Source organism: Canis aureus, chromosome 6, assembly GCF_053574225.1.
Source record: "Canis aureus isolate CA01 chromosome 6, VMU_Caureus_v.1.0, whole genome shotgun sequence".
Taxonomy (NCBI): Eukaryota; Metazoa; Chordata; class Mammalia; order Carnivora; family Canidae; genus Canis; species Canis aureus.
Window position 1 is genome coordinate 62,419,485 of NC_135616.1, and position 12,053 is coordinate 62,431,537.

The following is a 12,053-nucleotide window of genomic DNA, read 5'->3' on the forward strand; positions in this document are numbered from 1 at the left end:
GTAGATTTTCCGTGATACCAGAACACAGAGAAAGGGCCGATCCCCAAGGCAGGGATGATGAGAAATTTTCAGAGTGCTTGGGAAAGCAGCTAGACCTTGAAGGTAGGGCTGTACTAGATAAGGAGAAAGAAGAAAGGCGGGCCTCTAAGGCAGAATAAACAGCCCAAGAAAGTGTCCTTCAACTCCTTCACCTTCAGATAATTTTTCAAAGCAAAGAAAACTATTGGAAAAATTATAAGATGTATTTTTTTTAGGATGGAGACTTTAAAGACTCATTTCCCAGCAGCCAAAAATAAGTACAGTTACCAATTTCTTATAAAGCATGTATAATTCAAAAAGGGCAATCACAAAGAACACTGAAACACAGGGAGAAAAGCCAAGGTGTAGATGGGCAAGTGGCACACTGCATCAGAGGGCACCAGAACATGACGCCTACTATTGGCCACTGCAGATAGAGTGGAACAGAGCCACAAAAAAACTGGCAGAGTAGCATTTGTCCTGTAGAGCCAGGCAGGAAATCTGTGTTCCAAAATTGACACTGAGCTGGAACTCAGCATTCTCTGGATAAAGCCAAGAATAAAAGGAAGGATGCAGGATTCAATCGACAAAATCTTCAAAGCCAGAACCCAAAGAAGTCACTTACAGAAATGGGTCAGGAAGTGGAGCGAGTACTATTAGCGAAGCATAGATAGAGGCAAGCTTACAGAAATGGCTTATAGAATGGAATGGCTTACAGAAAATGGGAAAGGATAAGGATCAACTAATTAAATTAATTGATTAAAGGTAAAGATTCCTGGATTCAGGTTGATTTTTTTTTTTTTTTTACTTCACTTAGGAGTAATAGTAAGTTCAAAATTAACATGTTCCTTTTTGTGTGGGCTCAGGCTCACATAAACCGAGTTGGATTTCTCTCCATGCAATCCACTTTGATTTTGATACTTATTATCCCTTTGCAAATGATAAAATTGGCCTACCATAGGAAAGGATATGTTATCTATTTTTGCCTGGTTTTGTCTTATTTATTCTAATAGTTTTACTATTTCATATTGTTAAATTCTGAGAATTCTATTTTGATATTCTGTTAAAAGTACTCCCAGACACTGACATATGAAATAAATGAATTGAATGAAATAAATACATTGATGTATACAGTTTTGCAAAACTGAAATTATACACTATATGTTGTATTCAAAACCCTCTTTTTTCTACTCAGCAATATGTTTAGACTTCTCTCTATAACAATAAAATAGTTCTTCATCACTTACCCTACATTTTCTTTTTTTAAAAAAGGTTTTTATTTATTTATTCGTGAGAGACTCAGAGAGAGAGGCAGAGACACCGGCAGAGGAAGAAACAGGCTCCCTTCTGGGAGCCCAATGTGGGACTCAGTCCTGGGACTCCAGGATCATGCCCTGAGCCAAAGGCAGATGCTTAACCACTGAACCACCCAGGCATCCTTATGAGACATTTTCAAAATGGGATATTGAAGTCCAGAGTAAAGCAACTAGTCAAAACTCCAAAAACAGATGATTTAGAAAAAGAACTCATTAAACATCAATTTTTATGTAACACAACACAAACGAACTTACAACCAATGTGGGCCTTGATCAGTAGGTACTTACTGCATAAGATAAACAAAAACCCACAGGAATTGCAAAGCCTAGAAATGATAAAGTCCTAACAATCTTCTTAAAGTAATTTGTAGTCTACAGAGCAGTTGTGTAGATCATTTGATTTTTTTCAAAACAATCCAATGAGTTAGCTAAATCAGCTACTTGATTAATGATTAATGTTGATAAATGTCTCCCATTCTACTGTATCATCTCCACCTGCATAAAAAATTTCACTTCATTCCTCTGCTCTTCACTCACAAGAAATCGTATTAACCAGTGGTTCAGAACTTGCTGTCTCCACTTCCTCATTCAAATATTGTCTTCAGTACATATTCCAACCTTATTACTCTATTGACTTCCACTTTTCTAAATCCAACAGAGATTCTTCTGTCTTCATCTTTCTAAACCTTCCAACAGCATTTTATATACATTAATACCTCCTAAAAACTTGCTATTCTTTTGGCTTCCATGGAACTGCATTCTCCTCAGTTTCCTTCACAATTACTAGCTGCTTTTTCTTATTTCCCTTTGCCAAATTCTACCCAAATTCTTAGTGTTTATGTGCCTTGGGAATTTTTCCTGAGCCACCTTCTCTATATTTTTGCCTTAGTTATTTCATCTAATCCAATGGTTTTAAAAGTTACCCATACTCTGATGACTACCAAAGTTGTGTTTCTAGCCCTAATCCATCCACCCCTCAAGCTCCAGACTCATATTCCCAACTGCATACTGGACAACTCTATTTGAATGCCTAATAGAATTTCAAACTCAACAAATCTAAAATAATACTCCCCTTCCCAACAACAACAATCACAGCAGCAAAGTCTAGGTATTTCTCTCATCTTCATTGTATGAGTAAATTTTATCGCCACTTATCCCATTGCTCAAGCCAACACTGTGGAATACTCTTAGTACTTCCTTTTCCATCACCCTCTCATACCTAGTCTCTCCAAGTCTTGGGGAAATTCTAAGTCCTTAATAGTTTTCGGATTTGTCCAACTAATTCTATACCCACTGCGAGCACTCCATTTCAAGAAGTGTTTGAAGGTCAGACTGAAGATTCTCCACTTATAAGCTGTGTGATCTTGGGTAAGTTACTTAAATTCTCTGTGCCTCAGTTTCCTCATCTGTAAAATGGTCTACCTAATAAAATCAATAGGGTTGTGAAAAGTAATCAGTCAACATATATAAACAATTAACAACAGAAAATGGAGTTTTTAGGTCATGATCAGAGCTCTTGTTTTATCTTAAGTTGAAAAAAATCAACACCCCTCTGAAGAACTTGATGGAATCCAGAGTCCACAGAATGTCATCTATATGCTTAGGATACAACTCCCCCATAAGTACTTTATACACACAAAAAAAAAGAGAAAAATGTGAACCAAATTCAAAAGGGAAGATAATTAGGGCTCTTTGGTTAGCATCTGACTCTTGATTTCAGCACAGGAAGTGATCTCAGGGTCATGAGTTTGAGCCCCTGTTGGGCTCCGTGCTCAGTGGGGAGTCGGCTTGAAGATTCTCTTCCTCTGCCCTTCTCCCTTCTTGCACACACATGCACACACACTCTCTCTCAAATAAACAAATAAATCTTTTTTAAAAAAGATTCTCTCTTTCCCTCTCTCTCTGCCCTTCCTCCCAAGCCTCCTTCCAAAAAAATAAAGAAAGAACGAATAGATGAACTATGAAGACAAACCCTAAAATGATCCAGATGTTCAAATTAACAGACCAGGATTTTAAGGAGCTATTACAGCTATATATAATATTACAAAAAACAATATATACATAATGTAAAAAAGCAGGAAAATTTGGCAGAGAAACAAACTATAACAAAGAACCAAGGGAAATTATAGAACTGAAAAATACAAAACTGAAATTAAAAAAAATTCACTGGATGATGTTAACTGACTAGAGATGACAAAAGAAAGTAAATTTGAAGAGAGATCAATAGCTTATCCAACTCAAATAACAGAAAACATTGAAAAAAATTTACAGACTTAAGGACCTATGGGATAATATCAGTAAGTCTCATAAAATGTCATCAGAGTCTCACAAGGAGAGAAGAAAGAGATTGGCAAACTCATCGAATAGTCATTTAAATTTGTGCATTTCAAATATGTATGTTTTATGACAAAGGAAAAAAAAGAATAAAAAATACAGATTCCTAGTTAATTATACTCATGCTGTCATGTTTAGGAGTAAAGTGTGCTGATACCTGTACTCTGAAATACATCCAAAAAATAAGATGGCCTGATAGAGGAGTGATTAGAGGGATACATATACAACAAAACAAGAACAGGAAAAGGTTAATTCTAGAATCTTGGTGGTAGGACTGTAGTGTAAAACTTTAAAGTTTTCTGGATTTTTGGGCAGCCCAGGTAGCTCAGCGGTTTAGCGTGGCCTTCAGCCCAGGGCGTGATCCTGGAGACCTGGGATCGAGTCCCACGTCGGGCTCCGTGCATGGAGCCTGCTTCTCCCTCTGCCTGTGTGTCTGCCTCTCTCTCCATGTCTCCCATGAATAAATAAATAAAAACCTTTAAAAAAATAAAGTTTTCTGGATTTTTATAATAAAATGATGAAAAATTATAAATTAATATATTTTCAGTGGGTTTTTTTTGTCTAAAACTTAGAGAAAATAAATATATTATTTATGACACAAAGTGCTTACAAGAGTATAAGTGCTATAGATGCATTATTATTATTTGGACCACTTTTATCCTTCCTGGACAACTATAATAATCTCTTAGCTAATCTTTTTTTTTTAAGATTTTATTTATTTATTCATGAGAGATACAGAGAGAGAGAGGCAGAGACATAGGAAGAGGGAGGAGAAGCAGGCTCCATGCAGGGAGCCCGACACAGGACTTGATCCCGAGACTCTGGGATCATGCCCTGAGCCAAAGGCAGACACTCAACCACTGAGCCACCCAAGCATTCCTCTCTTAGCTAATCTATCTTCACTTTCTCCCTCTCTGATTTTTTCCCCATTCAGTAGTCAGAATGACATCGTAAAAATGTAAACCTGGGCACATTGATTTCCTTGCTTAAAATTCATTCATGGCTTCTCTTGCTCTTTGAATAAAATTCAGTCTCCTTAGAGGCTTCAAGGTCTACTCCCATGGAGCACATGTTACCTGACCTACCAAACCTTTTCCCGTGGGCAGACTTTGCACTTGTTGTCCCTTCTGCCTGTGATGTTTTCCCCTCAGCTTCCGAGCGGCCCAGCAATTCTCATTCTTTAGCCCCATCTCATCATCCTTTTTTATTTCCTTCATAGCAGTCAGCACAATTTGTGATTATTTTGTTTTTCATTTATTTGCTTATTGTCTGTCTTCCCACCTAGAGCTTCATAAAGGTAGAGATTTCTCATTCTTGTTCACTGCTGCTTCTGTGGGGCCTGAAGTGGGCTCTAATTAGACATTAAGTATTTTGTCTAATACCTCAAAGTTACTAAACTGCAGAGCTGGCATTAAACTCCAGTTATTCTGTGAGAAACTAGACTGTGTGATTCTATCCCCCTGAACTCTCTCATCTAGTAAGGAAAAGACCACATACAGAGTTAGAGTAACAATTGGTTCCAAGCTTCAGAAAAATCCCCTCCACTTCATTCTCCTCATATCTTTTCCCTCGAGAATCCATGTGCATCATCAATAAGCATGTATCATGCCTCTGATCTCCCACATAAAGTCTACCACTAAATACTGTGTTATTTTGCTTCATGAATATCTCTATTCTCTCGTTATCCCAGCCCAGTCTACCTCTATCCTTTGTCAAGACTACCATGACCAAATTGGTCCCCCTTTCTCCAATCTTGCCTTCTCTCTATGCTGCAGGCAAGATAATCCTGTGAAACAGAAATCTAATCGTATGGTTTCCCCACTCCAAATCCTACAACAGGATGAAGTCCAATCTCATTTTATTTAGGCTGTATTGCATTACATAGCTTTTGCTGTGCTTTTTATAACCCCCAGAATTCTGACTCAGTTTGTCCCTTAACTGGCTCTCAACAAAGTAAATAGTTTCTAGGATCGATGGCAGCTTTGAGATGACAGGCAGAGAGCATTGTGTGATCAACAATTCAATCATTAAAAAAAGATTCCTAGAAGAGCTGTTTCGGGGTCTTCCCTGTTACAAGGGAAAGAAAGAAAGAAAGAAAGAAAGAAAGAAAGAAAGAAAGAAAGAAAGAAAGAAAGAAAGGAAGGAAGGAAGGAAGGAAGGAAGGAAGGAAGGAAGGAAGGAAGGAAGGAAGGAAGAAAGAAAGAAAGAAAGAAAAGAAAGGAAAAACGAAAGGAAGAAAGAGAAAGAAAGAAAGAAAGAGTAAGAAAGAAAGAAAAGAAAAGAAAAAAGAAAGGAAAGACGAAAGAAAGAGAAAAAGAAAGAAAGAAAAAGAAGGAAAGAAAAAAAAGGACAGTAATCATAATTCATGTAGATTCTAGTGCCTGGTTGTTAAGAATATATATTAGTCTCTTGTCACTATTGTGTTCCCAGATGACAAAAATTTCTCTAGAATTACAAGCTATGGCAATTCCCAAATTTTCATTAAATGTACAGCAATCACCTGATGATGTCTTCAAGGACTGAGTTAATGAAAACAAAGTCTGTTATGGAAAAACATAGATTTAATATTTACTTTCCAGGTAAAGATACCACAAACAAACTACAATCCCCTCTAATGTTTGCATAAGTATCAGGCTTCTGAAATTATACTTGTTCATTTGTAAAATTTTACAGGTGTAGCACCAAGTTCTGCTCAAGGGACTATTTAATAGATAGTGACTCTCATCCAAGGGTATAAGAAATGCAGGCGTTTTAAAGTTGCCTTTAATGTCCAGAGTACAGGAAAACACCAAGAGGAAAAATACCATTAATATTTCAACTACTTTTCTGCCACATTTATTTTATCTATAGGTGAACATCCTGAGTGTTACAGGGACATTTGTCAGATAGCATATTTTCCTGACTGCATCATGTGATGTGATATGACTCAGGGTACAACTTGCTGCCATTGAGAAGTGAGAGACACAGAGCAATGACCAGTTGAGGACACAGACCACTTGTTTCCTGGAGCATGCATGCCTCGTGCTTGCTGACCACGAGCAAGAGGGGAGAGCTGGGACTGGTAAGAGCTCTATCAGCCTGGGTCACATTTACTTGATACCCGTGGTAGAGAATGTCATGCCCACTGGTCAAATCTAATCCCCAGTGTGCTTGATCTGGTACTGGACGTTTTAGCCAGCCCTGCCCAAAGAATTTCCCCTACTGGGCTTCTGTGGTTATGCTATTAAAGAAGAGACTCTGAACCAGCAGTGAACAGATAACTGATCACATTTCAAATGAATTATAACTGAACTCCAGGTAAACAGAGTTTGGCAAAAAACAAAACAAAACAAAAAAAACAAAAAAACAAAAACCAGTGAACCCATTTAACAAACTCTCTTCTTCCTTTCCATATCTCTTCCTCTTGCTTTACAACTGAGACTTTCACATCCTCTCTTTTGTGCCTTCCCCTCCCCTCCTCCAATCCTACCCTCTATTCCTGACTATCAGCCTACATTATTGCATATACAGGTTTAGGGAAATTCTCAACATTGTGGAATCTCCATTTCCTCAACCACAGAGTGGAGATGATAATATCGTGTCGCAATGAATTTGTGCTGTAGAGTGATTACCACAGTGCTTAGCTAAATGGCACAGAGATCAAGTTTTCTCTTAAGCCAGTGCTTGTTCATTGAAGACTGCCCCCAGTCCCGACTTACAGCTGGAGATTGCAGCTGAATGCATAAGGACACAGTCACTGAGCACCGGCCATATATTTGCATTGGAAGAAGGAGGGAGAAATCTAAGAATAAAAAAGAATGCACAAAGACATTCTAAATGTGGTACTGCAGATGATGAGGCTGATTCACCCTTGACACATTTCATTTTACAGGCTGAGATTACAATAACAAGTGTGTACTGAGTTTCATGCTAAAACCTTATTCATGAACCCGCCATGCTGCCATAATGATAGAAGACTAGACTTGTTCCAAATAGAGGAGTGAGCTACAGCCAACTTTTGATTGATGAAGGACAGCTGATCTGATTTGGAGCTCCTCTGGGGCTCCTGCAAGGCCACATTTCTGTCACATGCACCATTTTAATGTCAGCTTTCCTGCTTGGAGGCTGAGCCTGGAAAGGAGCCATAAATTACTTTCAATCATGCATATGCCGAAGCTGGCTAGAGAAGATGGGATGTCAACCCGCATTTTTGGGGGGGAGCAAGGGAGGCCAGATGTAACCCAAAACATCCCAAGAAACCATCTGAATCATCATCTTTTGCTTGTCTCCTCACTGCTCTTCCTGTCTTCTGTGTATCCTCAGATTATAGCTGAGAAACTGGCAGTGCTGGAAAGAGGTTGGGGCTTGGATGCAATCAAGGTGGCAAGGCTAATAAGTGTAATTAAACTTCTATACAGCCCCTGATTCATTCAATCAGGCATTTCATAAGCATCTATTGTATCTCCACATCTCCAGAAAGCACTACATTCAAGCCCATTCTAAGAAATTTTCTTTTGTTGGAATAATTCCCAACCATGGCTCTGTCTAAATTTCCTGTAGGATTTTTTTCTGGGGGGGAGGGGGATACATATTCCTGGACCCAACTCTCCAAAGATCTGATTCAGCATTTCTAGAGGGTTCTCAGCATCTGTGTTCAGATATGCAGCAAATTTCCCCTTAGCATTTTCCTCTCATGAATGTTTTTCTCCAGCCATACTCTCTCTGGTCACAATCTTTGTCTATTCATAGTAATAAATTCAGCTGATCAGATCAACTAAATCAGGACTTCTCTTTGCCCACACACAAAAAAATTACCATCCATTGGATAAATACATACAAACTCTGATTAGGTTGCTCAAAATATACTACATAACAATGACCAGGCCTTGTGCTGCCTCTACTGGTTTAACAATGGTCTTCTGGAAGCAATAGTCTCTACATAGAACAAACTAAAGGAGATTTTCAGACCAAGGTAAGGTGGTGCTTTCAGGAAGATTTCCAAAGTCAGGCAGTTTAGCTGACACTTAATCTGACCCAAAGTAAAGCTGGCCCTACCCCTATACCAGGCTCTCAAGATTCAGAAAGGGTTGGGGGGTACGCAGATTTCTTCCTTCCTCTCTTCAGAAGTAGGAGCCTAGGATATAGGCCTCTATTTAAGCATAGAAACCTGAATCCTAGGACAGAACTTGACCTCAGGAGACCCTAGAGAATCTGAAAAACAGATCAGCAACTCCCACATAATCAGGAGTTGGCAGAGAGTGTTGGATAAGTTTAGAAAGATGATTAGTTCGTGCTTGACTTAAATGTTCTGTCTAATTTTCATTATATAGTTGACATATTTTAAGTTTGAGATTATCCGTGCCAGTTTTTTTTTTCCTTAATCTGGAATTGGATGGATTACATTGTCTAAAACATGAAATTCTTTATTATCTGATTCTGGAATGTACTACTGAGGAAAAAAGATCTATGTGATCTTGAGCCCAAGAGGTCTAAGCAAGCTGTGAATTTAAGCCTTCCATGAACAAAATATTTGAAGGTGATATTTTTTTCAAAGGCACTTCCACTCCTGTGAATCCAGGACCACTAGACATGTTGAGTTTAATAAGCAGAGGATGATCAATAAATAATAGCAGAATTTGATTCTTTAATTCTGATTGAAAAGAAATAGATGAAAGAGAAACACAAAATGGCATAGGCACTCAGATTTCAAGAGTTAGAAAGTAATAACCGAAACAAATGCCTGTTAGACTAATTGAGTTAGAACTTAAGTGAGTTGGGAAGAATGGAACAAGTTATTTTTGGTTTTCTCCTACCACTCCACCCTCCCCCAGTCATCACAAGCAATGGAATAACCTGATTCAGTAAGTAAGCTTTGCATCACTGGCATATAACACAGTTTTGGTTAATGCATAACTGGCTAGATAATAAAATCAGAATACTGGCATTTAAAAAACCCAACTGCTTTTGGAAAGTAACCTGAGGGTATCTTAAATGAGCCCACTCATATACTTTAAACTTCATCTGTTCCTCATTTGACTGTGATATGATGGCATTACGTGGCTTAGGTATGTCCTAGGTTGTAACATGGAGTCGGTCACTCAGACTACAGAGCTTGGAATCAGGGTTCATGGGACAAAGCTCATTTCAAATATCTGGCATTCTCTGAATGTCAGAATAATTAGAGATTAAATGAGAGAAAATGTGAGACATAGAAAAGGGAAAGAAAAGTTTGAGATCACAAATACAAGATACCAAATTTTATTTCTTATACTTATTTCTCTTGTTGCCTCTTTTCATCTTCCTCCCTTGACTCTTCTGTTTCTTGTATACATATGCCCCCATCTGTATACATATTTATGTACATACACAAACACATGCATTCCTGTATTTATTTTCTTCCTTCATTAAAATTGTAAAACCAGTGCTACTTACATGGGAAGAGCATGAAACTGATAAAGTAACAAAATCACATTTCGTTGCAGAAAGACTATAGCTGGGGCACATTTATTAGTTGGAGATCAGAAATAAGTAGGGAGAAAAGCATGTGAGTAGTGAGGGAAAGTCTTCCAGGCCACACTTAGCCAAGATTTATTATTTTTTCCTGCTTAAATCCAAGTGGTCTATAAAACCATTCTCACGATGAAGCTGCAGAAGATGCTTTAACAAAGGAGAGAAGAAAACACATTACAAGCATTTCCAATGAACTGGTTAACAGAATATACAACATTGGAGGGGCTTCTCATGTCTAAAATTTCATGCATTGGCTTGGGTCCATAAAAGTGAAAACAGGAGAATAAATGACTAGGGTGATCATAAAACAGCTAACTATGTTTGTGAAGTCAAGCAGAAAGTCTGAGCTTTAAACACCTGCAGACTGAAAATCAAAAGCTCTGTAGCTCTGTGTATGCTTTCATTCTAAACAGTGACCAGTTTGACCAGAGCCAGCATGGAACAGAATGTGATATGGAAACAGATGAAGCCCAAGTGGAAAAATGAAAACATGAGAAATCTCTAGACTAAGGGAGAATAGTTCCTAGCAAGGAGAGGCTAGTGGTCAGAACCAGACCTGTGGCTTGCCCTCCTGAACTTGCTAGTTCACATATTCAGATATTAGTGTCCTCTGTTACTTCTGGGAGGATCTACCTTCAGTCTTGTGACATCCACATCTTCCAGAAGCTTCTCAAAGAACATAGGCCTGAGCTGGTTGCAGGCTCTTGCAGCATGGTGGCAATCTGATATTCTGGAGACCCAGTTGAGTTGAGCAGTTAAGCTTATCAGGTATATTTCTTTTTATAACATTTCCTGAGCAAAGTTAAATTTTGTTTACATAGTTTCCTCTGAACTAGGCTATGATGTTTTGGGAAAAAACCACTGTGGTCTTATTCATTCATATATCCCCAGTGCACATAGTAGATGTTCAAAAATATTTATTGAATGAATAAATGAATAGATCAACCTGCCCCCCCCTTTTTTTCATTTTTTTTCAACCTGCCCCTTAATGCAGAAGTGGCCTCACAATAAATTGTTGATGGTCATGTATTCATTCTAAATATATTTTCTGTGTGTTCAGCTATTGTACTAACTAACTAGGGGTGAAATAAGTAAATGAAAGGCCATGCATGCCCTCCAAAACTCACCTCTCAAGGGGAAGACAAGGATATCATGGGCAGAAAGAAGAGGACAAGCTCAAAAGACAGTGAGGAGACCAAATCCATAGGTCTTGGTGTCTGTTTCTCACTTAGAGGGAATAAATGCATGATAAAAAAATTAGAAGAGCTCAGATTAGAGAGATAGACATGAGAATATCTAATCTAAGAGGGAAGGCCAGGGTACTTGGGTAGTTCAGTGGTTGAGCATCTGCCTTTGTCTCAGGTCCTGATCCCCAGGGTCCTGGGACTGAATTCCACATCTGGCTTCATGCAGGAAGCCTGCCTCTCCCTCTGCCTATGTCTCTGCCTCTCTCTGTGTGTCTCTCATGAATAAATAAATAAATAAATAAATAAATAAATAAATAAATTTTTAAAAATGAGAAGGAAGGCCATTTGAAAGAAAGGAGGTAGCTAATGCAGTGAAAACCCTGGAGGTCCTTCCTCCCCCTCCAAAATGAGCCCTAAAATACAAAACAGTGTAGGTAATAAGTACACCTCCAACTACTGTGAGTTCTCTGCATCTTAAAGCACCCTAGCCCATTTTTGGCAACTCTGAGAAATCGAATGTCTACTTTGATATACTTTCTTCCCACTGACCCATCCATGAAAACCATATGGAGCAGGTTAAATTCCTCTTCTATATGACAGCCCTTCAAAGGCATGCCCTCCTTTTCTTTCAGCCAAGGTTCATACAATATGATTTCCAGACTTTTCACCATTTTTGTCATTCTCATGCTTTTAGAATTGGAAAATGGAA

The 12,053-nt window shown here is 38.4% G+C and overlaps 1 long non-coding RNA gene across 3 annotated transcripts in view; it reads right to left on the reverse strand.

Moving 5' to 3' along the window:
- Positions 1-12,053, reverse strand: part of LOC144316232 (uncharacterized) — a 192,005-nt gene that overhangs the window by 73,640 nt on the left and 106,312 nt on the right. For 2 of the 3 annotated variants that reach the window (XR_013382085.1, XR_013382087.1), the window contains exons 13-15: positions 11,285-11,384; positions 10,791-10,949; positions 10,080-10,304 (exon numbers count right to left, since the gene is read on the reverse strand). This is a non-coding gene — a long non-coding RNA (uncharacterized LOC144316232). The remainder of the gene's footprint in view (positions 1-10,079; positions 10,305-10,790; positions 10,950-11,284; positions 11,385-12,053) is intronic. The other variant, XR_013382086.1, reaches the window with a different exon arrangement.